Genomic DNA, 22536 nt, shown 5'->3' with positions numbered 1-22536 from the left:
TGGTTGTCGAGTATGAGGGAATTTATACGGTTTTGTGGGGGGTGTCATGTGTAATATCTGTTGGTCGTGGGTGTAGAGGTGTATTAAGTGTGTGTTTTGTAAGGCATGTTTTACACGTGAGCTTATTATTGTTCTTGTTACACGGGTTTATTGAAACGGGTTTTGAATTAAATTATACGAAAACATAATTAACGTACTTAATTTATAATTAATTGAATTTTTTAAATAAAGTGAATAATTAGCAATTATAATAATTACTTGTATAGGTGGCGGATTTGTGAGAAGCCGTGTTAATTGGATTTATATTTACTCGGATTGCGTTATTGGAATTCGCTGACGAGATAGGATAATCTACTCAACTATATCTGTTTCCGTGTTCAATACGTGGGTGTTATTGGAAGGATGTTTGGTTTATGACTGCTTATATAATTAAGTTGATTGAGTGATTAATATTGTTAGTTGATTGGAGTTGTGCATGTTTTACACGATTATATTGTGGAATGGTTTTTGAGAATTTGACGGCCCCAGGCATAATCTTTGGTGGATAATGTGAGTGGTGATTGGACTACCCCAGGCTTAGTCTCTGGTGGATAACGTGTGTGATTAATTGGACTGCCCCAGGCTTAGTCTCTGGTGGATAATGTGGATAGTTGATGTCGATATGCAACATGTGAACAGTTGAGATTGAAATATTGACAGTTGTGAGATTAATATAGATTGGTTGTTATAATGTATTTTATCCTACTCAACCTCGTGGTTGACAGTGTATTCGTGAACACCTGTGATGAACCATAATGGGGAGCAGATTTGACAAGTATTAAAGATTAGCTGACTTGGGAGCATTGGGATGTGAGCTCGACTTGGACCATAGTTGCTGGGTAGATCACTTAGTTGACTTATACAACTTTATTTATGTAATTTCCGCTGCGTAGTAAATTTAAATGTTAAGGTTTTATTTTAATTAGTTGGCAATGTAATAAAACCGTTATTTCGGTAAAAGTTATTAAAGTACTTTGGTTTGTTTTAATTTGTATCATTTACCTCGGGCAACCGAGATAATAACAGTTCTATTTATTGGGAATGTCTTGCTAAAGGCTCCTAAATAAATGGGGGTGTTACAAAGTGGTATCAGAGCAAAACTATCCTCAGGCCTAACCAATGAATAATATTGAACTTAGGATGTGTCTAATAAAATGAAATCCGGATAGAAGCTGTTAGGAGCCCCTCTTAGTGCGGTTAAGAAGCTAGCCTTAATTGGTACCATGGCCCTCTCAGTTTTGAACCGGGTACCTTGAGAGAAAATTTTGAGTGGGGTAATTAAAATGGAGTCGTGTTAAATTCTTTTAGGAGTCACTGGGATGCCTTAAAATATATATTGTTGGCTTTGTTGCAGGCGCGGATTGAGGTAAGTATTGTATGGAGTGGTGTGAGGCCTTGGGCCGTGTGATGTAGTAGGGTATTGGCATTATCTTTGCAATTTGGTGAATATATTTATTGTGTAATGAATGGAGTTATCCGTTAGTTTATATATATATATATATATATATATATATATCTGAGAATGCAAATGTGATAGTGTTAATTGGATGTTTCACATATTGGAGTGTGTGCAATATGTGTAGAAGGAAATAACATGTCTATTGATATGCTTATATGTGTTACCCCGAAGCCATGTTTATCTCGTCATGTTTAGCACTAGTTCTTTTGTTTTAGTAAGTAGGTTACGGGGACGTAACCTTAGTTTTAAGGTTGGTAGGTGATGTGAACATTATTTGCGCACATTTAGTCCCCTAATTGAGCCTATTTTGCATACTATTATAACATTCTTTGGCCATTTTATCCGTCAAAACCTTCCTATTTGCTTTTCTATCGCATTTCATATGTTTTGTAGAAAAGGAGATAAATGAGGCGGAAATTCCCGTCTTTCGTGCACATTTGGAAGCTACTTGACGATAATAGATGGACTAGTATGAAGAGGAAGCAAGGACTAAAGACCAATCTCGAAAGAATAAAATGGAAATGAGCAAAAAGGGAAGAAACGAAGAAGAACCACTGCTGAAGAACAATCCGAACGGATTGTCTGAAATCCGTCCGTCTCATCACACAATCCGAGCGTCCTGCTCTCTAATCCGCTCGGATTGCCCCGCTTGAATCCGCCCGGATTCCCCTGAATCCGCTCGGATCCACTTACCAGAATCCGGCCGTCCCGACTCCCAGCCACACGGATCACAAGACAAAGACACGCTTTCATTCTTCAAGCTACGAAATGAAGAAGCCCTTCTCTCGGACAATCCCGGAGGCTCCTTGCTCAACTTAAAAAGTGTAATTACTAGTTTAGCCCTTAGTTAACCCTAATGCATCCTCCCTAATTTTCACTATAAATACCCCATCTTTGTAATTAATCAAGGATGGCTTTTTATGTTGTTTTAGAGTAGAAAATCCTTCTTTAGATTAGATTAGGAGTAGATTAGAATAGATTACTCTTTAATCTTTCCACAAATTACACATTAATCTCTCCTTAATTATTGTTCAAGTTCATTATTCAAGTTTATTATTGGGTAATTGAAGATTATTGGGTTATTATTGGGAGATTGACAACCTTCCATCAATCATCAAGTTTCTTCTTTTATTCTTGCATTATTATTTGGAATCTCCATAGGTATAATCCTCTTAATCCTTGTTTTAATTATTGTTCATCTTTCTTACTTGTTCATCATGTTTTATCTTGTTAATATGATTGACAACCTTGTTAACATGCTAAACTTGATAATGAGTGAGTAGTTACTTAGCTAGGATTAGTGGGTAATTAGGGAAACCAACATGGGATTGATTCATGCTTAATCTAATATGTTCACATGATTAAATTGCTTGCTTGTTGTGATGTCAACTTTATGCACATGTTATGTTTGATGAAATGCTAAGCCTATGAATCCTTGCATTTACAACCATCTCTTATCTACTCAACTTGACTTGTAAGATATAACCCAACTCGAGTCTTGTTAGACCATGCATAGAAGTTGATTAGGAGGAAAGTAAGTCGACTTGTAGGTGTTGTACAATCTAATCGATTCGGCTCCGGGACCCAACTCTTCCTAAGAACCGTAAGATATAACCCAACTCGGTTCCTCCACAACATTAATTGCTTGCAACCTTGTAAACATGTTTGTATGATCAACACCATGAATCCCCCTTGACCCCATGATATCCTAGCACTCTTAATCAATTGTTTACATCCTTCCTTTTATTGTTTGTTTTATTATATTGCTTGCATTAGTGTAGACACAACTACAAACCTAACCAAATTGTGACACTAGCATAAATTGAGATAGATAGACTTAGAACCCAAAGCACACCGTCCCATGGATCGACCTCGACTTACCGCTAACTAGTTGTATGTTGAGTATTATAAATGTGTTTGATTGGATGAGTGACGACATCGTTCACGATCAAAATGGCGCCGTTGCCGGGGATGGTGCTATGTGATTAAGTTCTTACTAGTTTGTCTATTTTAATTGTGCTTTCACCTTGAGGAGCTTGTTCCTCAAGGATTCTTCTTACCGTTTTTGTGTAGTTTCCATGCTTGTAGTTGTTTCCTTGTCTTAGTGATGATGACTCAAGACTTGACATATGGAGTATGTGGTAGATCTTTTGAGTATAATTATGGGTATGGGGAGTTTGAGGAGCAAGTCAACACAAACCTACCTTATTATTTGTACAATGAACATCCTAACCACTACCCCAATTTTTCCCACCAAGATCACCACACCCAATATCAACAACAACCACCCACTCAATACCCATTCCACAATGAACTTCAAATGCCACAATACAACCATTTTCACACCCACCCACAACAAAGGAATGAACCCATTCAAAACATGATCCTCCAAATGATGGGAGACCAACAAAACTTCTTCAAACGAATGCTAGAAGAGAGCCGAAAAGAAGAAGATGTTCTTAAAAACATCGCTATCCAAAGAAAGCGATTGGGGATTCAAATTGCCCAACTAAAAGAATTCCAAGCAACCCCTCACCACCGTTCTTTGGATATTGAGCATAAATGCGAGTTTGAAGTGGTGACCTTTGACATGGAAGATGAGAAGTGGGAGGAGCCAAGTTCCTTGAGCTCTTGTGACTATGAGAGTGTTGTATTTAATGAGGAAGACATGAGGTTAAGCAAACCAAATGTTCTTGACCTTTGTGAGTATGAGGGTGTGACTTTTGATGTGAACATTGAGGTGTTGGAGAAGGAGCTAGATGAAGCCCCCGTGAATGATTCATATGAAGGTAGCAACAATGATGATGGACCAAGAGGAGGGATTCGCAATATCACCTTGCTTGAGGAGCCTATCCTCGAGGCATTTGAGATACCCTATTATGAAGAAGAACGTCCTTCCTTTACCCTTCATGAAGACCATTTGGCACCTATCATGGAGCCAATGATCATTGAAGAGGACATGTTAGATCTTCTCCAAAAAGCCAAAGTGTCTTACAAAAGTTATTTGGTGAAAAAGCTCAAGGAGAAAATTGCTCATGAGGCTACTTGTGAAGATTTGGCACCCATAATCTCAACTCCCATGGTATCCAATCATCAAAGTCATGAAAATTCTCCTTCCACCTTGGGAGGATTGAAAAATCAAAATGCTATCATCACCAAAATTGAAGAAGAAGTTGGTAAGTGGAAGTCCCCGGATGAAAAAGAACCACACTTCATGCTTAACCCTAACAAGGATCATGGATATATTTACTTGAAGCAACGGGAAAGCTCTAGTGCTAAGGACAAGGTGAAAGAAAGAACATATGACAAACTTCCTTGGCCAAATTTCATTTTCAAATGGAGCAACCCATACTTATGTTTATTTGGAGCTTGTTCACAAGCTTTTAATCTTCTATTGAGAGCCTTGAGCTCTATGGATAAGAATTCCTTCAAATTGAACTAGTTTGGTGGAGTCCTACCTCAAACCACCATTTGTAAGATATTTCTTGAAACCTTTTGTATAATATTGTACATATTTTTGCATTTAATTTCTTGCATGAGAGGGAAGAGAGAGAGAGTCATCTTACATGATTTATGAGCAAATTTCAGAAAAGGATAGGGAAAAAGAGAAAATCAGTGAAAAGGGGTCTACCATTCCACGAAAGAAGAAAGAAGGAGGAGAAAGAAGCGAGAGACGCTCGGATCAAGCAATTCCGCCCGTCCAGGGCCCGCGAAAAGAAAAAGCTGAAATCGAGGAAGAATCCGAGCGGATCCTAAGAAATCCGCCCGTCCAACCAAATCCGTCCGTCTTCTCCACGGGGCCGCCCGTCCCGTATGGCGTCCAACAAGAAGATTTTAATCTACGCCAAAATCCGTGCGGATTAGAAGTAATCCGTCCGTCCTGAGCAAGACGTCCGTCTTCTACACAATCCGGCCGTCTCGTCCCTGCTTCTCAACCAACAGATTTCTCTGTTCTATAATCCGTACGGATTAGAAGGAATCCGCCCGTCTTGCCCATCCGTAATCCGTCCGTCCCGTCTGCGATCCGCTCGGATTGCACTGTTCATGCGAGAAAAATCGGGTCAAGTCCAACCCTATCCGTTCGGATTCCCTTCTTTTTCTATATAAACACCCCCTTTCTCCCTCATTTCCTCATCCTATCAAAACCCTAACACTCTCTTCAATCCTCAAAATCCCCTTCATATCTTCAAAAACACCCACATCACCCCCATCACCAACATGAGTTCCAAGGGAAAGGCCAAGAAATTGTTTGATTCGATCGAAAAGAAGCGCAAGGGGTCATCCTCTTCAACACCACGAAATGTGATAATGAGGGGAGGTATTGAACAACTCAACAACTTCCAAGAAGTGATCTTCACATCCGACGACCAACGCGAAAATTTCATCGAGCTTCTAGGTAAGAAATACGAACCTACTCAATTTGTTGACACTAGGGTGTTGGAAATCCTTAAGATAAGGTACCCTACCGAGGCGTTCTTCAATGGCCTTGGCATTGGGGACCTTTTCCATGCTCATGAAGAGACTTACCTTAGTCTCACCCTTGAATTCTTGAGTAGCCTTCGCATTGTGGCGGATGCCCGCAACAATTTAGGCATGGAGTTTAGGTTATGTAACCGAGACCATGTTCTTTCTCTTGAAGAATTTGCCTATGTTTTCGGTCTTCAAATACCCACCACCTATACCGACAAGCCCGATAATTTTAGTGTGGATTTTCTTTGGAAAGCTATCTCCGGAAAGAACTTTACCCATATAAAGCGTTGCTATACTTTTGCTATTCAACATCCGGTGATCCGATTCACCGAACGCTTTGTAGCCGGGTGTATCAATGGGAGGTACGAGCAAGATCGGTGTACTCTCATCGACTTAACTTTTCTTGAGTCTCATTTGAATGTTCGAGCGGTGAGGCGTTATAACTTCAATACGCCGCTTGAGATACTCAATAGGTTCAATGACTTTGCTCAAGGGACTTCTCAACTTAAAACCTTCGTGATGGGAGGTCTAATTACAATGATAGCCAAACACCTTTGCCCCGGATTCAATGCCCGGGGAACCTATATTCCTCTCGAAGGGAGGACTTTGATTGATGAGCACACCATCTTCCATAGTCACCGATGGTGCAGCTACACTCAAGATGAGAGTGTGGAATGGTACACCAAGGGTTGCACTTCGATGATCCTTGAAGGATGGAAGATACCGGGCATCGAACCACGGTTGAGTCCATACTCTCCTCCACCAAGCTACCTCCTTGATATCCAAATTCTTGACAATCCCCCTCAAAGGGAAGAGCCGCACCGTCAACCACCCCGTGGAGGGCCGGGCATACAAATGCGCCCACCTTCCTACGTCCCTATCCCACCTTTCCCTATTCCGCATACCCCTTTCCAACCGGCAATCCCCAACACCCCGGGTATTAATGATTTGATGGCACTCATGAATAAAGTGGACCTTGGGGTGCATAAAGGGAGGGAAGACGACTACCTAGCCCTCTACCCCCAATACTATACCATGGCTCAGCAAGGGTATGTTGACCCTAACGGTCCTTTGCCCTCTTGGGCACAACCGGAGCTCTTGTTCCCAAATTATGGGGACCAAACTAGGAGTCGCGGCGATGGAGGGCATTCTAGCCAAGGTGGAGGGTACTCGGGTCAAGAAGGAGCTTTTGACCAAGGAGGATATTGGGGCCAAGCACCCGGACATGACCAAGCCGGGAGCTCTCATGGTTATGGCTATGACTATGATGAGGATGACGAGTGAAAGAGGCCTACTTCACCACTTCCACTTGTATGATATCCATCTCCCCCTCTCTCTTTTACATTTACTTTTGCATTTAGTATAGCATTTAGCTTGCATTTGTATTATATTTCATATTGCATTTACATTAGTTAGTTCATATAGTATAGTTTGCATTGTAATATATCTCACATGATTCATGTAGTTAGTTGCATATAGACTAGAATTCATGCATAATCACTAATGACCAATCCTATTCTTTTCTACACTAGAAATAGTGTTTAAATCGGTTTGGGGAGGTTTGATCATAAGTGACCATAGCTTAATAGAAATCATGCATCATATAGTATAGTTTAGATTGCATTCATTTGTTATATATGTCATATAGAATTGCATTTAGTTAGAGCATGCATTCATTCATATCATATCATTGCATTTGTACTTCAATTTCCATAAAATCAAAAATCCAAAAACATGTATTTCCTTTTTATTCCTACTCCTACATGTACATTGAGGACAATGTCCAAAATAAAGTGGGGGATGAGAATTTATATTCCAAAAATGCATAAAAATTGAAAATTTTTGAAAAATCCCAAAAATATGTCTTTTAATTTCATAAAAACAAAACCCATAAAAATTTGAAAAATTTAAAAATCCAAAAACAAGTTCATTTCCTTTGTAGTGTAGTCATGTATATATTGTTGTATATATTTTGTTTGTTTTATCCTTGTTCACTTTGATTGACTACGCCACATCCGAGACATGAGGATATTGAAGACCGCATGGTATGATCTTTCCAATCTCCTTTTTCCTCTTTATGTTAATGACTATGTGGCTTTATTTTGATTGATGCGGTAAAAACAATGTGAACTTAGGACTTGCATTTAGTTTATTTGACATATTAGTTGGTAGAATCATTTGCATTAGGATGTATAAATGCTAGTTGCATCATGGCATGTAGTTGCATGTTAGAAACATTTTGTGAAACCGTCTATTTGGGAAGCTTGACAAGTGTATATAGGCCCTAGTAGATGCTTTTTCTTCTTAAGACTTTGTTTGTTAGAATACTTGTAAAACACCCTAGGATGTGTCATGCTAGTATCCTTTGACCCATGGATTAAGGTCTAGTCAAGAGTACCTTGTGGTGTGATAACTCCTTGGCTACCGTTTATTCCAAGGTGACCCTTGAAACCATGCATACATCCATCATCCATGTTCTACCATACATTTTTGTCATCAAAGGGAATGGGCACAAAAAGAAATCAATTTGAGTTCAAAGAAATGAAAAGTGAAAGAAAGTTTGCAAAAATGCATCAAAAGAAAAGAGGAGCAAAAATAGAACTCCTAAAGCTTCAAATACAAGGCACCCTCGTTACTAATTGGGGTGACTTTGAAAATGTTCAAAAAGAAATGCAAAAAAAAAAAAAAGTTGTCAAGTATTGAAAAGCCAAAAATCAAAAAGAAATGGCAAAAAGAAAGTGTTCTCAAATGTTATATGCCACAAGAAATTGGGGGGAAAACAAAAACAAAAGCAAACTCCCAAAGTGAAACTCAAATATCTATTGATCCCTTTATCCATCGTATCCATTTTTGTGCATGGTAGAGAGGGGACGACCCTTCTTCTCGTCTAGGCAAGAGGGGGAATTCCGCGATCCTCCAGTGTTTCTAACACCATAGGGAGTCTACTCTTGACAAAAGCATTTAACGATTGAGGACAAAGGTACCCTAGCTTGACACATTTTGGAGGTGATTTATTGGTATCCTTCTAGGCTTAGTAGTTTGAATAAATTGTATCTATGAAGGAGTGTGTACCCTTGAATTGCTTCCCTTGTAGATAATTTCCGCCACTTAGATGAGGAAAGTGGCTATTCTTTTGTAGATGCATCCATTATGTGATTTTGTGTGCTTAATGTTTGGATGTGTCGCCATTTTGGCAAGACCCACCTTGCCTTGCAAGAAGGCATCCTACCTCATGGTTGTCTTGTTGTGAGTTGAAGGGGCGGAGTGAGACCCGCTAATTGTCTCATATCGGCTATATTATTAGGATAGTTTAAATAAAGGTCTAGTTTTTGTCACCTCTTTACTCGGGACGAGTAAAGGTTCGGTTTGGGGATATTTGATGTGAACATTATTTGCGCACATTTAGTCCCCTAATTGAGCCTATTTTGCATACTATTATAACATTCTTTGGCCATTTTATCCGTCAAAACCTTCCTATTTGCTTTTCTATCGCATTTCATATGTTTTGTAGAAAAGGAGATAAATGAGGCGGAAATTCCCGTCTTTCGTGCACATTTGGAAGCTACTTGACGATAATAGATGGACTAGTATGAAGAGGAAGCAAGGACTAAAGACCAATCTCGAAAGAATAAAATGGAAATGAGCAAAAAGGGAAGAAACGAAGAAGAACCACTGCTGAAGAACAATCCGAACGGATTGTCTGAAATCCGTCCGTCTCATCACACAATCCGAGCGTCCTGCTCTCTAATCCGCTCGGATTGCCCCGCTTGAATCCGCCGGATTCCCCGAATCCGCTCGGATCCACTTACGAGAATCCGGCCGTCCCGACTCCCGGCCACACGGATCACAAGACAAAGACAGCCATTCTTCAAGCTACGAAATAAAGAAGCCCTTCTCTCGGACAATCCCGGAGGCTCCTTGCTCAACTTAAAAAGTGTAATTACTAGTTTAGCCCTTAGTTAACCCTAATGCATCCTCCCTAATTTTCACTATAAATACCCCATCTTTGTAATTAATCAAGGATGGCTTTTTATGTTGTTTTAGAGTAGAAAATCCTTCTTTAGATTAGATTAGGAGTAGATTAGAATAGATTACTCTTTAATCTTTCCACAAATTACACATTAATCTCTCCTTAATTATTGTTCAAGTTCATTATTCAAGTTTATTATTGGGTAATTGAAGATTATTGGGTTATTATTGGGAGATTGACAACCTTCCATCAATCATCAAGTTTCTTCTTTTATTCTTGCATTATTATTTGGAATCTCCATAGGTATAATCCTCTTAATCCTTGTTTTAATTATTGTTCATCTTTCTTACTTGTTCATCATGTTTTATCTTGTTAATATGATTGACAACCTTGTTAACATGCTAAACTTGATAATGAGTGAGTAGTTACTTAGCTAGGATTAGTGGGTAATTAGGGAAACCAACATGGGATTGATTCATGCTTAATCTAATATGTTCACATGATTAAATTGCTTGCTTGTTGTGATGTCAACTTTATGCACATGTTATGTTTGATGAAATGCTAAGCCTATGAATCCTTGCATTTACAACCATCTCTTATCTACTCAACTTGACTTGTAAGATATAACCCAACTCGAGTCTTGTTAGACCATGCATAGAAGTTGATTAGGAGGAAAGTAAGTCGACTTGTAGGTGTTGTACAATCTAATCGATTCGGCTCCGGGACCCAACTCTTCCTAAGAACCGTAAGATATAACCCAACTCGGTTCCTCCACAACATTAATTGCTTGCAACCTTGTAAACATGTTTGTATGATCAACACCATGAATCCCCCTTGACCCCATGATATCCTAGCACTCTTAATCAATTGTTTACATCCTTCCTTTTATTGTTTGTTTTATTATATTGCTTGCATTAGTGTAGACACAACTACAAACCTAACCAAATTGTGACACTAGCATAAATTGAGATAGATAGACTTAGAACCCAAAGCACACCGTCCCATGGATCGACCTCGACTTACCGCTAACTAGTTGTATGTTGAGTATTATAAATGTGTTTGATTGGATGAGTGACGACATCGTTCACGATCAGTAGGATTGTAAAATCGCTTGGTAAATTTCTCAGATTTTTACTCTCATTTGTTTTGACTACCATTTATTTCCTGATTATAATATATGAACGAAATTTTTATTTATGATAGTCCTTTGCGTTAACTTTCGTTTGCCACTGGTTTCGTACTTATACGATTTACAGTTTAAGAGAAATAAATATTTTAATGGACAATGGTCAGAATATTCCTGTACAATTATGTTTTCGTACCATGTTTTTGTAAAAATTATCATTTAAATATTACTTAATTTTTTTTTTTGGATATAATTCCAACTCCACTGTTTAAAATATTTGTATATGTTTCTAAATTGATAAGCCACGTTGCCAGAAAATATTTTGACATTTTATATTGATTTTTAGAAGTTGACCTAAGTTTCTGATAAGTTGCTGTAAAATTTCTTTTTCGACCAAATAACTTGTAAAATGCATTATAAATTGACCTTATGAGTTTTTGACTTGATTATTTCTCTCATGATTTACTAACTCTTTGTATTTTCTAAAAAGTATAAGTGTTCAAGAAGTAATTATGTTATTATTTATTAATAATTTTTGGAATTTGTAATATTTTTTCCTTATTCTTGAAAATGTAAGTTGTGCTAAAATTTCTAAAGAATTGTTTCTTATCTCTTTCACCGTGACATTTTGATGTTGTAAATTATGTGATGTAGAATGACATGTTTAGTGATATGCGAAATGTGTTGCCCTAAGCTTATATATATAATTACATTAATTGCATCCATGTTTAAGTTAGACTTCGTTAGTGAGAAATAAACGCGCATGTAATAAAACAAAAGTTATTAATTCAAAGATTGTTATTATTCATCAATTAATGTTGTGTTGAAGATAATATTTGTCTTATGTTACAATGTGTATTACATGTTTTGTGAGGTTATAACAAATGGCTTGTCTAAACCCGTTGTTTAGAATCTTAAACTTCGAGAACGAAGTTTGTTTTTAGGGGAAATGAATGTGATACTACAAATGTTTGGGTTATTATTGTGACGTCTTGTGATAAGATTAGTATAGTGGATAATAGTAAATGGATAATTGTGTTATCATAAGTTGGATTGTGCCCGGTTGTGTGGATGTTTATAGATGTTGTCGTAGTAGTTATGAGCGAACTTCGGGACGAAGTTCATTTTAAGGGGGAAAGGCTGTAATACCCCGTAATTTAATAATAATTTATGAGAATGATTTATGTAATTAAATCACTAATTAGTGGAATTTATAATAGTAAATGCAAATAAGACGATAATTAATAATAAAATAATCGATTAGTCGGGTAATATTGATCGAAGGGTTGACTTACACATGAGAAAGGAGTTTGACTCCGGAATTTTAGTAATAATAGTAATAATTGTATTTTAATAATAATAATAATAATAATAATAATAATAATAATAATAATAATAATAATAATAATAATAATAATAATAATAAAAATAATAATAATAATAATAATAATAATAATAATAATAATAATAATAATAATAATAATAATAATAATAATAATAATAGTATAATAAGTCATAGTTTCCTAATACCGCTCTATAAGACCTACCTTATCACTATAAATAGATGGCATGACCTAATAAGGAAGCTTATTTTTCACATAAAGACATAATATCACATAAAAGAAAGAGAGGGAGAATAAGAAGGAGAAAAGCAATGGAATTTATCGTCTTTTAGCGTCTCAAGGTAATATTTTAAGTCTGTCTCATGTATACACTTTGCTTTATTATAACTCATTAATTAGACCGCCTTAGGACTAGCTAAGATCACGTCGTTGACCGTGAACCATCAGGGAGTAGCCAGGACCCACCGTTGACCACCAGGGACCTCGGTAAAGGGGCTTTTCAGGCGGGTTCATGGGTGGTTGTTGTATACGTTGAACATGCGTTTTTACCCTTGTTTGCGACTTGACTGGACTTGGACCTGGGCAGGTGAAACCGGGGTGGTTGGTCGGCCGTCGTGGATGAGGTTGGGTGGATACAGGCGGTGGCTTGTGGGGTGGTTGCCGGAGTTGTCACGTGTTTTGTTGGTTATTGGTGTTTGTCATGAACCCGTGTATTAACACCCTTGTGACCTCGCTAGACCGTGACCAAGGGAGGCGTAGCTGCTGGTGGGATCACCGTGGGTCAGGGAAGACCACGGTGGTGGCCACTAGTGGTGTGGGGTAGTTGTGATTTGTTGAATGCCGTGAGTTACCTTGTTTATACCGTGGGTGAGTGTTAGGGCACGATTGGGGATGGCTGCGACTGGTTATGTCATGTCGGTGGGTGTCGTGGCAGGGGGAGTTGTAGGTGGTGGTCTATGGTGGCGGTGGTTAAAACCGTATCTTTTGGTATACGTTGCGTCAGGATCGAACGTTGTTGGTGTTAGCTGTCAGAGCACGCTTTGGCAGCCATGTAGGGTGGTTGTTGCTGGTGGTAGGGCCGTGTTTGGGTTGTGGGAATAGGAAACTTGCGGTGGGTACTGGTGGTGGACTGGGTGGTTCATGGTTGTCGGGTATGAGGGAATTTATACGGTTGTGTAGGGGGGTGTCATGCGTAATATGTGTTGGTCGTTGGTGTAGAGGTGCATTGAGTGTTTGTTTTGTAAGGCATGTTTTACACGTGACCTTATTATTGTTGTTGTTAGACGGGTTTACTGAAACGGATTTTGAATTAAATTATACGAAAACATAATTAACGTAATTAATTTATAATTAATTGAATATTTAAATAAAGTGAATAAATAGTAATTATAATAATTACTTGTATAGGTGACGGATTTGTGAGAAGCCGTGTTAATTGGATTTATATTTACTCGGATTGCGTTATTGGAATTCGCTGACGAGGTAGGATATTCTACTCAACTATATCTGTTTTCGTGTTCAATACGTGGATGTTATTGGAAGGATGTTGGTTTATGACTGCTTATATAATTCACTTGATTGAGTGATTAATACTGTTAGTTGATTGGAGTTGTGCATGTTTTACATGATTATACCGTGGAATGGTTTTTGAGAATTGGACGGCCCCAGACATAGTCTCTGGTGAATAATGTGAGTGGTGATTGGACTACCCCAGGCTTAGTCTCTGGTGGATAACGTGTGTGATTAATTGGACTGCCCCGGGCTTAGTCTCTGGTGGATAACGTGTGTGGTTAATTGGAAGGCCCCAGGCTTAGTCTCTAGTGGATAACGTGGATAGTTGATGTCGATATGCGACATGTGAACAGTTGAGATTGAAATATTGACAGTTGTGAGATTAATATAGATTGGTTGTTATAATGTATTTTATCCTACTCAACCTCGTGGTTGACAGTGTATTCGTGAACACCTGTGATGAACCATAATAGGGAGCAGATTTGACAGGTACTAAAGATTAGCTGACTTGGGAGCATTGGGATGTGAGCTCGACTTGGACCATAGTTGCTGGCTAGATTACTTAGTTGACTTATACAACTTTATTTATGTAATTTCCGCTGCGTAGTAAATTTAAATGTTAAGGTTTTATTTTAATTAGTTGGCAATGTAATAAAACTATTATTTCAGTTAAAGTTATTAAAGTACTTTGGTTTGTTTTAATTTGTATCATTTACCTCGGGCAACCGAGATAGTAACAGTTCTATTTATTGGGAATGTCTTGCTAAAGGCTCCTAAATAAATGGGGGTGTTACAAGAAATCTCGTTTTTATCTCTATAAGATGGTAGGGGACGCTGAGCTCTGTTGGGGACCGGCGGATTTTCGAGCAGGGATTCAACTTAAGCTTTGGGGACGCTCGACCTGGGTTCGGGTCGAGCGGGATGAATGCTGAGACGCCCGTCCTGGTGCTAGCTCGAGCGGATTCTTTTACAGCTCCCGTTTTGTTTTTTTTTTTTGCTTTGCTCCAATCCCCACGAGCCCAGGTCTGCTCATGGGGATCGCCTACCCGCGACTTTGCTTCTTCATTTCCTATTCTTTTTTTATGGGGTTGCACTACAAAGGCTTGGTTAGCCTAGGCAATTGCTTCCCCACACTTGATCATCAAACACTACACATTACAAATACATTAAAATCCCTCCCTTACTTGCTCTCATATCTAAAAAAATCCTACAACAAAGCATATAAGATGCAATGCAAAAATAGAGTAATGTACAAGTTAAGAGGTTAGAATATTTACAAATGGTGGTTTAGGGAGGACTGCACTACACTCTCCTTCGTGTGAGAGGTGTCAGGGGGTAAAGCAAGGGTGTTGTTAATGTTGCTCAACGCCTTATAGAAATAATCAAAGGCTTGTTCATTATCATGATAGAGGTCTTGCATAGACCTTGGCATATTGTTGTCTTCATTCATGTAGTAGCCCGAGTCAAAGTGCTAACAAGGATATACAAACCCTTGGTCTAGGGACATAGCATTTCCAATATAAGGATTAACCAATCCGTCAAATTCGTCATCCCATAGACCATATACTCCTTTTGCTTCTTCCCCTATGTTGAGAGGATTATGAGTTGGCAAGAGCAACTCCTCTTTGTCATGGCGAATGAGGCCTCAATTGATACTTGTCATGATGGGTGAGATTTGCCAGCTCTCATGCTTGTTGTGAAAAATTTCATGCTCTCCGAATAGAGCCACTTTAATATTATCCACATCTTTCTTCCAATTGGGCGGTGTTACTTTGCCCTTCTCTTTAGGATTTCCATCTTTCACTTGACCTTTGAATGGGGATTCCCACTTTCTTCTTGTCACCTTCCCGGCTATAGTGATCAACCATAAAGCATGGTTCATGCAAGTTGGGAGCTCTCATAGTCTTATCAAGATTAAAGGTGATTGTTTCATCACCAACTTCAAGTGTGAGCATCCCGTGCTTTACGTCAATCACCGCTCCGGCGGTGTGTAGGAATGGTCTTCCTAGAATGATCGGTATATTGGAATCTTCCTCCATATCAATAATAACAAAGTCCATCGTATGAAAAACTATCCAATTATCACGGGTACATCTTCCCATACCCCAAGTGGTTTATTTGTTGTTCGGTCCGCCATTTATAGAGTCATGTTAGTGCACTTGAGTTCTCCCACTCCTAGCCTTTCACATACCGAAGATGGCATGACACTCACACTTGTACCTAGATCGCATAGTGCCCTGTTGATTGTGGTATCACCAATGGTACATGGAATGGAGAAGCTTCCCGGATCATTGAGCATAGGTGGGGAATTCCCTTGGAGTATTGCACTATATATCTTTGTGAACGTGATGGTCTCCAACTTCGTTATGGACTTCTTCTTGGTAAGAATGTCTTTCATGTATTTTGCATAGGCCGGAACATGGTTGACCAACTCCGTGAATGGGATAGAAACTTCTAGGTTCTTCACAATCTCCAAAAACATTCCAAGTTGCTCATCAAGCTTGGGCTTGGCTTGGCGACTTGGAAACGGAAGTCTAATCACAACAGGTTCTTTTTCAACCTCTTTGTCCTTCTCTTCATTTCTCTTCTTCAATGAGTCATTGGTAGTTGGTTCTACCTCCTTAGGATTTATCCTCAATGGTTATATCATATCTCTTTGCTTGACACTTTCCTCAATAACATCCTCTTCAACTGGCACCTTAGGTCCCTCATATCGTGTACCACTCCTCAAGTGAATGGCATTGATGGTCTCATGTCTTGTAGGAGGATTACCTTGAGGAGGTAATTTACCTTTTTGCCTTTGGGAGTTTGAAGCGGCCAATTGGGACATTTGTGTTTCCAACATCTTGGCATGAGTAAGGATATTGTTGATGGTAGTGTCTTTGGCTTGGCTATCTCTTTGCATTTGAGCAAAGAAATCTTGTTGGCTCTTTTGCATTTGAAGGACCACTTTTTGACCATCAAAAGCTTGGTCATTGGATTTATTGTAAGAGGGTTGGTTTTGGAATCCTTGGTTTTGATTGAAAAATGGTTTTTGAGTAGGATTTCTAATTGGAGGTGGTGTGTATGTTTGTTGAGGATTTTGAACATTTGGGCTTTTATATGAGAAGTTTGGGTGAAATATGTTATGTTGTTTTTATTGTAATAGTTGGAATAAGGGGTGCCATTCTTGTATGTTTGGAAAGAATTCACTTGCTCACTTGTGCCCCTACACGCTTGTTGATCATATCCAAAAGTTCCACAATTCTCACATACTCCATTTGGAATAGAAGATGTTGCCACCATGGCATTGACATGTTGATGTTGCTTGGATGATTGAGAGGCTTCATTCATCTTGGCTATGGCTTTCTAAAATTCCAAGTTCATTGTGTCAATATGGGAGCCTAGTTGGGCACCCAAATCGGCACTCAATTGTGTGACAGAGTCAACTTTATGTCTCCCTCTCCTAGTAGCTTTTCTTGGCCTACTATATTGACAGTCATGAACCGCCATCTCTTCTATCTTTCCCAAAGTATGGTTGTCATCTACCACGGTGAATCTTCCATTAGAACCCATTTTGAGCACATTCCTCGAATCTTCATTCAACCCATTCCAAAATTGTTGGACTAGAAACCATTCGCTTAATCCATGATGAGGACAAGAGCGACATGTATCTTTTAATCTTTCCCAAGCGACATATAGAGACTCTTCATCTCTTTGCTTGAACCCGGTGATTTGGGCTCTTAGCATGTTGGTCTTCTCCGGAGGGTAGAACTTCTTGTAAAAGGCAAGTGCTAACTTCTTCCATGAATCAATTCCAAGAGTGGCCTTGTCTAGGCTCTTCAACCATTGCTTTGCGGCTCCGATCAAGGAAAAACGAAACAATACCCATCGAATTTGGTCTTGAGTTACCCCCGTTTGGGAAATTAAATCACAATAATCACAAAAAGTCTCCATGTGTAAATGAGGATCCTCACTAGGCATCCCTCCAAATTGACGTCTCTCAACTAATTGTATGAATGTGGATTTGGCAATGAAATTACCGGTCAAGTGGGGTGGTGTTGGAGTACCATTGGGTAGGTTCTTCTTGGTTGGTACGAAATGAGATGAAAATTTAGGCATTGTAGGTTGATTTTGTGGTTGGTTTTGAATTGGGTTCTCCTCTCCTTGTCTTGCAAAAGGGTTGGTAAACTCAACACTATCCGATTAGATGATACCAATGTCCAGAAGTTCTCCAATACCCACAATTGTTGAAGTCTCTCTAACGGTTCTTCTAATATTTGTCAATGTTCTTTCGATCTCGGGATCAATAGGCAAAGGTTCGCCTTGTGATCTTCTAGCATGAAAAACTCAAACAACTAAAAAATAATTAAAACTACCTTAAGGAGTTTGACTTCCCCAAGGTTAAGAAAGACACAACTAAAAACAACAAATGATAACAATTCAATTGAACACCGTCCCCGGCAACGGCGCCATTATTTATTCGGTTCAAAACATTATCGTCTATGCACACGAATCAAAACTCTATTTATAATCTCAACAAACTACTCTTAGTAGAGCGTTAAGTAAAGGTCAGATCCCAAGGGACGGGTATTGTATTGATTTATCGGTTATAGAAATCTATGTCTTTGGTATCACAAATTGGGTTGAGGTCGAGAGTTGCAATGTAAAATACTTAACAAAGGAAATGTAAACAAACGAAAGTAAAACAAAGCAAGCAAATGGGATTGTAAACAATTAATTAAAGCACTAGGGTGTTATGGGTTCATGAGGGAATCATGGTGAGATCACATATACAAGTTTCATAGATGCAAGCAAATTATTGTTGTAGTGGAATCGAGTTAGTTTATATCTTACCATTCCTAGGAAGTTTTGGGTCTCGGAACCGAGTCGATCAAGACTTTACAACACCTAAAAGTCGACTTAATTCTTCCTATTCAACTATATGCATGGTCTAACAAGCCTTGAGTTATTTTATGTCTTACAAGTCTTGTTGAATAGATAAGAGATTCATGCTGGGTTGTCAATCAAGCATTTAATCAAGCATAACATGTGCATACGTTGAAACTACTACAAGCAAGCATTCATATATTAAGTAAAGATCTACCCTATGATTAACTCCCCTAATCCCCCACTAACCCTAGTTAGGAGGCTACTTACTCATGATCATGGAAAAGATGCTAACAATGGTGTCAATCATATTAACAATTCTAAACATGATGAAAGAGTAAAATAATAAACAGGGATTAATTAAAGAGTAGAGAAATTGTACAAACTTAGGATGATCAAATAGAAAGAAAAGTATAAAAGAAGAAAACTTGATCAATGATGAGAGTTGTCAATTCTCCAATAAACCCAAATAGTCTTCAAATTACCCAACTAAATCTAAGAACACTTGAATAATTAAGGAAAGATTAAGATGTGATTAAGATTGAATTGTATGATTGGATTGTATTAATAACTTGGATTAATCTAAGATAACCTTCTAATAAAACTTGATGAACACTAATAAAACTCGATGCTTAATCTCCTATTACAATGGAGTATTTATACCAAGTACAAGTATTAGGGTAACCAAGGGACTAAATGACGATTAAGCCCCTTAAAGGAGTTTAACGCCTTGCAAGTCCTTCATGGAGACTCCTGACCTGCCCTTGTTGGATGCTCATTCTATCACAAAAGACGTTCGTCCTACCTTTGGGATAAGCGGGCTGAGTCTTGGGGACGCCCATCCCTCCCTTTGGGATGCTCGGGCTGCTTCTGGGACGCTCGTCTCAAAGGTCAGCTTGGTTTCTTCTTCATTTAGCTGCCTCATGATCCGTGGGGATCATTGTGTTAGTTCTTTAGACCAAATTAATACTCATCTTATTTTATCAAAATTACAAATTAATATTAGGTGGTCAAAATCTACATGCATGCAAAGCAAAATATAAAAGAGATGGTATTAAACCATCTTAAGACAAAAATTCCTTACATTGTTATAAGGCAAAATGGGCACAACTCAAGGAATCCTTCCTTGATGTTGTTCTTGTGCTAATGCAATAAGGATGATCCTCCAACACCTTAATTACCAACGTATCTCCTAAGGTGGCACCTAAGATAAACCCAAAATACTACAACAATACTAATTAGGTAAATGTAGTAGTAACCTTGTTTATTTGTATATTTGATGTATTAATTAATATTATTACCTTGATAATATTATTAGTTTACTTTTATATGTGTTTATTGTAAAAGGATGAACAAAATAAGAAGAAAAATATGGTCTATTGATGGTGTATATAAACCATCCACAACAAGCACACAAAGACTAATTTTTCTTCAAATTTCCAACCTTAGAAATGATGGAAGGACTTAGGTATATATAGGCATGCAAATGTATACAATTCACATACAAATGCTAGTGGGAAATGCCTACCTTTTCCACTCACAATGAGTGTATTAGTAGTGTATAAATATCTGTCCAAATGGCCCTCTCCGGGTCCATTTCGATTTTTCGACATTTGCCCCACAAATGCTTATAAGTCTTATATTTGATTATCTGACATAATTAAATATTAATTTGATTATTTAACACTTAAATAATATAAATTAACTACCAATGATTACTTAACTATTAAGTAATCATAAGACCATTTTATCAACATACAATGTGTCAATATTATCCCAATTAGCTAACTTTACAACCTCTTGTAAAATATAAATAGCTAATTAATTCCACCTCAAAACATATACACATATCGCATAAAATTAATTAATTAACAATTAATTAATAAATTCTATATTATTAATTTATTACTTAAATATCACATAATTAAATAATAAATCTTCTCTTAGTTAAGTAACCCGTCATCAAATAATACTTTTACGTGACTAATTAAAATTTAAATAATACAAGGAATTAATTATCTCGTATCTCATACAAACAATTAGTTCATTCTATTTGGGCGTCATCCTATAGGTGTGACCTAAAGGGATCAGCTGATCACCGCCGTCACACGACAGTAATGTCAACCTTTAGTCAGCCAATCATTACCGATTAACGATGACCAGCTGACAAATAAAAAGATAAATCCCTGATATTCCTTTTACAAGATTTAATATGTACACGCACTTATTGTGGAGGACACTACTCCAACAATCTCCCACTTGTCCGACACAAGTGCGCGTTACCAATTCTCTTGTCCAATAATATCTCCCACTCAATGCAAGATGTCTTTCAGGTCGTTCTTACACGTGATCATTTCATAAAGTGGTTTCCTCGATCAGGAGAATGACTGTCTGACCAGATAATCTACTATAGATCTCATCCGAGCGTGGCCACACATTTCCAGTCACCTCTCCTCGAGTGGCCTTGAGATAAAATATGACATAAATGGACAATCCCGTTGACCTATCTTCTTTATTCGATACAGATCACAATGGCCCGGTAAATGCTCATGGGCCTCCTTTTACGGTGCGACCTAGAACAAAAAACAAAGCCACCGGAAAACTGCACCAACTCAGACAAATAGTCACCAGTCTAAATAATTGACTCGTACGAATATATAGAAATCCTTGCTAAAACCCAGCAACAAAAGGACTCTATAAACGGTCACTGTCCGACAAATCGTCTCACAATCTGCCTATGTAACCGACCAGTCATCATTATGACCATATGATAGTCTAACCTGTCATCTATCGCCTTACAATCTAGTCACTCCGAGACGTCACCTCATTAAGTAACTAGGGACAAAATATAATGTTAATCCAGTTCACTTTAATAGAGTTCGACTTTGTCACTACAATCTATTTGGATAAAACAAAGTATATAAAAATTCAGATATAAAACTGAATGCAACGATAAATCTAATTATCGTATATGAAATAATAAAAACAATATCTTAATTATTACATATCATATAATTTACAACAGCTCTGGCATTCTCTCAATCCCATCGAAACTACATGACTATCATGTTTGGCATGAGACAAAGGTTTGGTTAAAGGATCAGCGATGTTGTCAGTTGTCCCAACCTTACAAACTTTAATTTCTTTCCTTTCGATTAAATCTCAAATTATATGAAATTTCCTAAGTACGTGTCTAGACTTGAGACTAGACTTGGGCTCTTTTGCTTAAAAAATAGCCCCACTGTTATCACAATACAAAGTGATAGGATCCTCAGCGGTAGGAACTACTTTCAGCCCCTCTAAAAATTGCCTAATCCAAACATCCTCCTTTGCAGCTTCAGAGGCTACAATGTACTCAGCTTACATTGTAGAATAAGCAGTCACGGACTCTTTAAAACTTCTCCAGCAAACCGCCCCTCCGTTCAACAAAAAGACAAAACTAGCCTGGGTTTTCAAATAATCCCTATCGGTTTGGAAACTGGCATCCGTATAACCTCTTATACGTAATTCAGATTCTCCTCCAAACACTAAGAATGAATCTTTAGTCCTTCTCAAGTACTTTAGAATATTCTTGACGGCTATCCAGTGACTTTCATCTAGAGTTTTCTGAAAACGACTCGTCATACTCAAAGCATACGAGACGTCAGGACGAGAACACATCATAGCATACATGATCAATCCAATAGCGGAAGCATAGGGAATCGATTTCATGTGTTCAATATCCTTAGGCTCAGTAGGACACTGTGAC

General features: G+C 38.1%; 1 non-coding gene across 1 annotated transcript; it reads left to right on the top strand.

Moving 5' to 3' along the window:
* Nucleotides 1–17541: 17541 nt before the first annotated feature.
* On the top strand, nucleotides 17542–17648 carry LOC141625270 (small nucleolar RNA R71). The gene has a single exon (XR_012535059.1). It is a non-coding gene; the product is annotated as a small nucleolar RNA R71 (small nucleolar RNA).
* Nucleotides 17649–22536: the final 4888 nt, after the last annotated feature.

Source organism: Silene latifolia, chromosome X (genome assembly GCF_048544455.1).
Source record: "Silene latifolia isolate original U9 population chromosome X, ASM4854445v1, whole genome shotgun sequence".
Classification (NCBI taxonomy): domain Eukaryota; kingdom Viridiplantae; phylum Streptophyta; class Magnoliopsida; order Caryophyllales; family Caryophyllaceae; genus Silene; species Silene latifolia.
The sequence above is the reverse complement of the archived record's forward strand: the minus strand, read 5'-3'. Positions and strand labels throughout refer to the sequence as shown.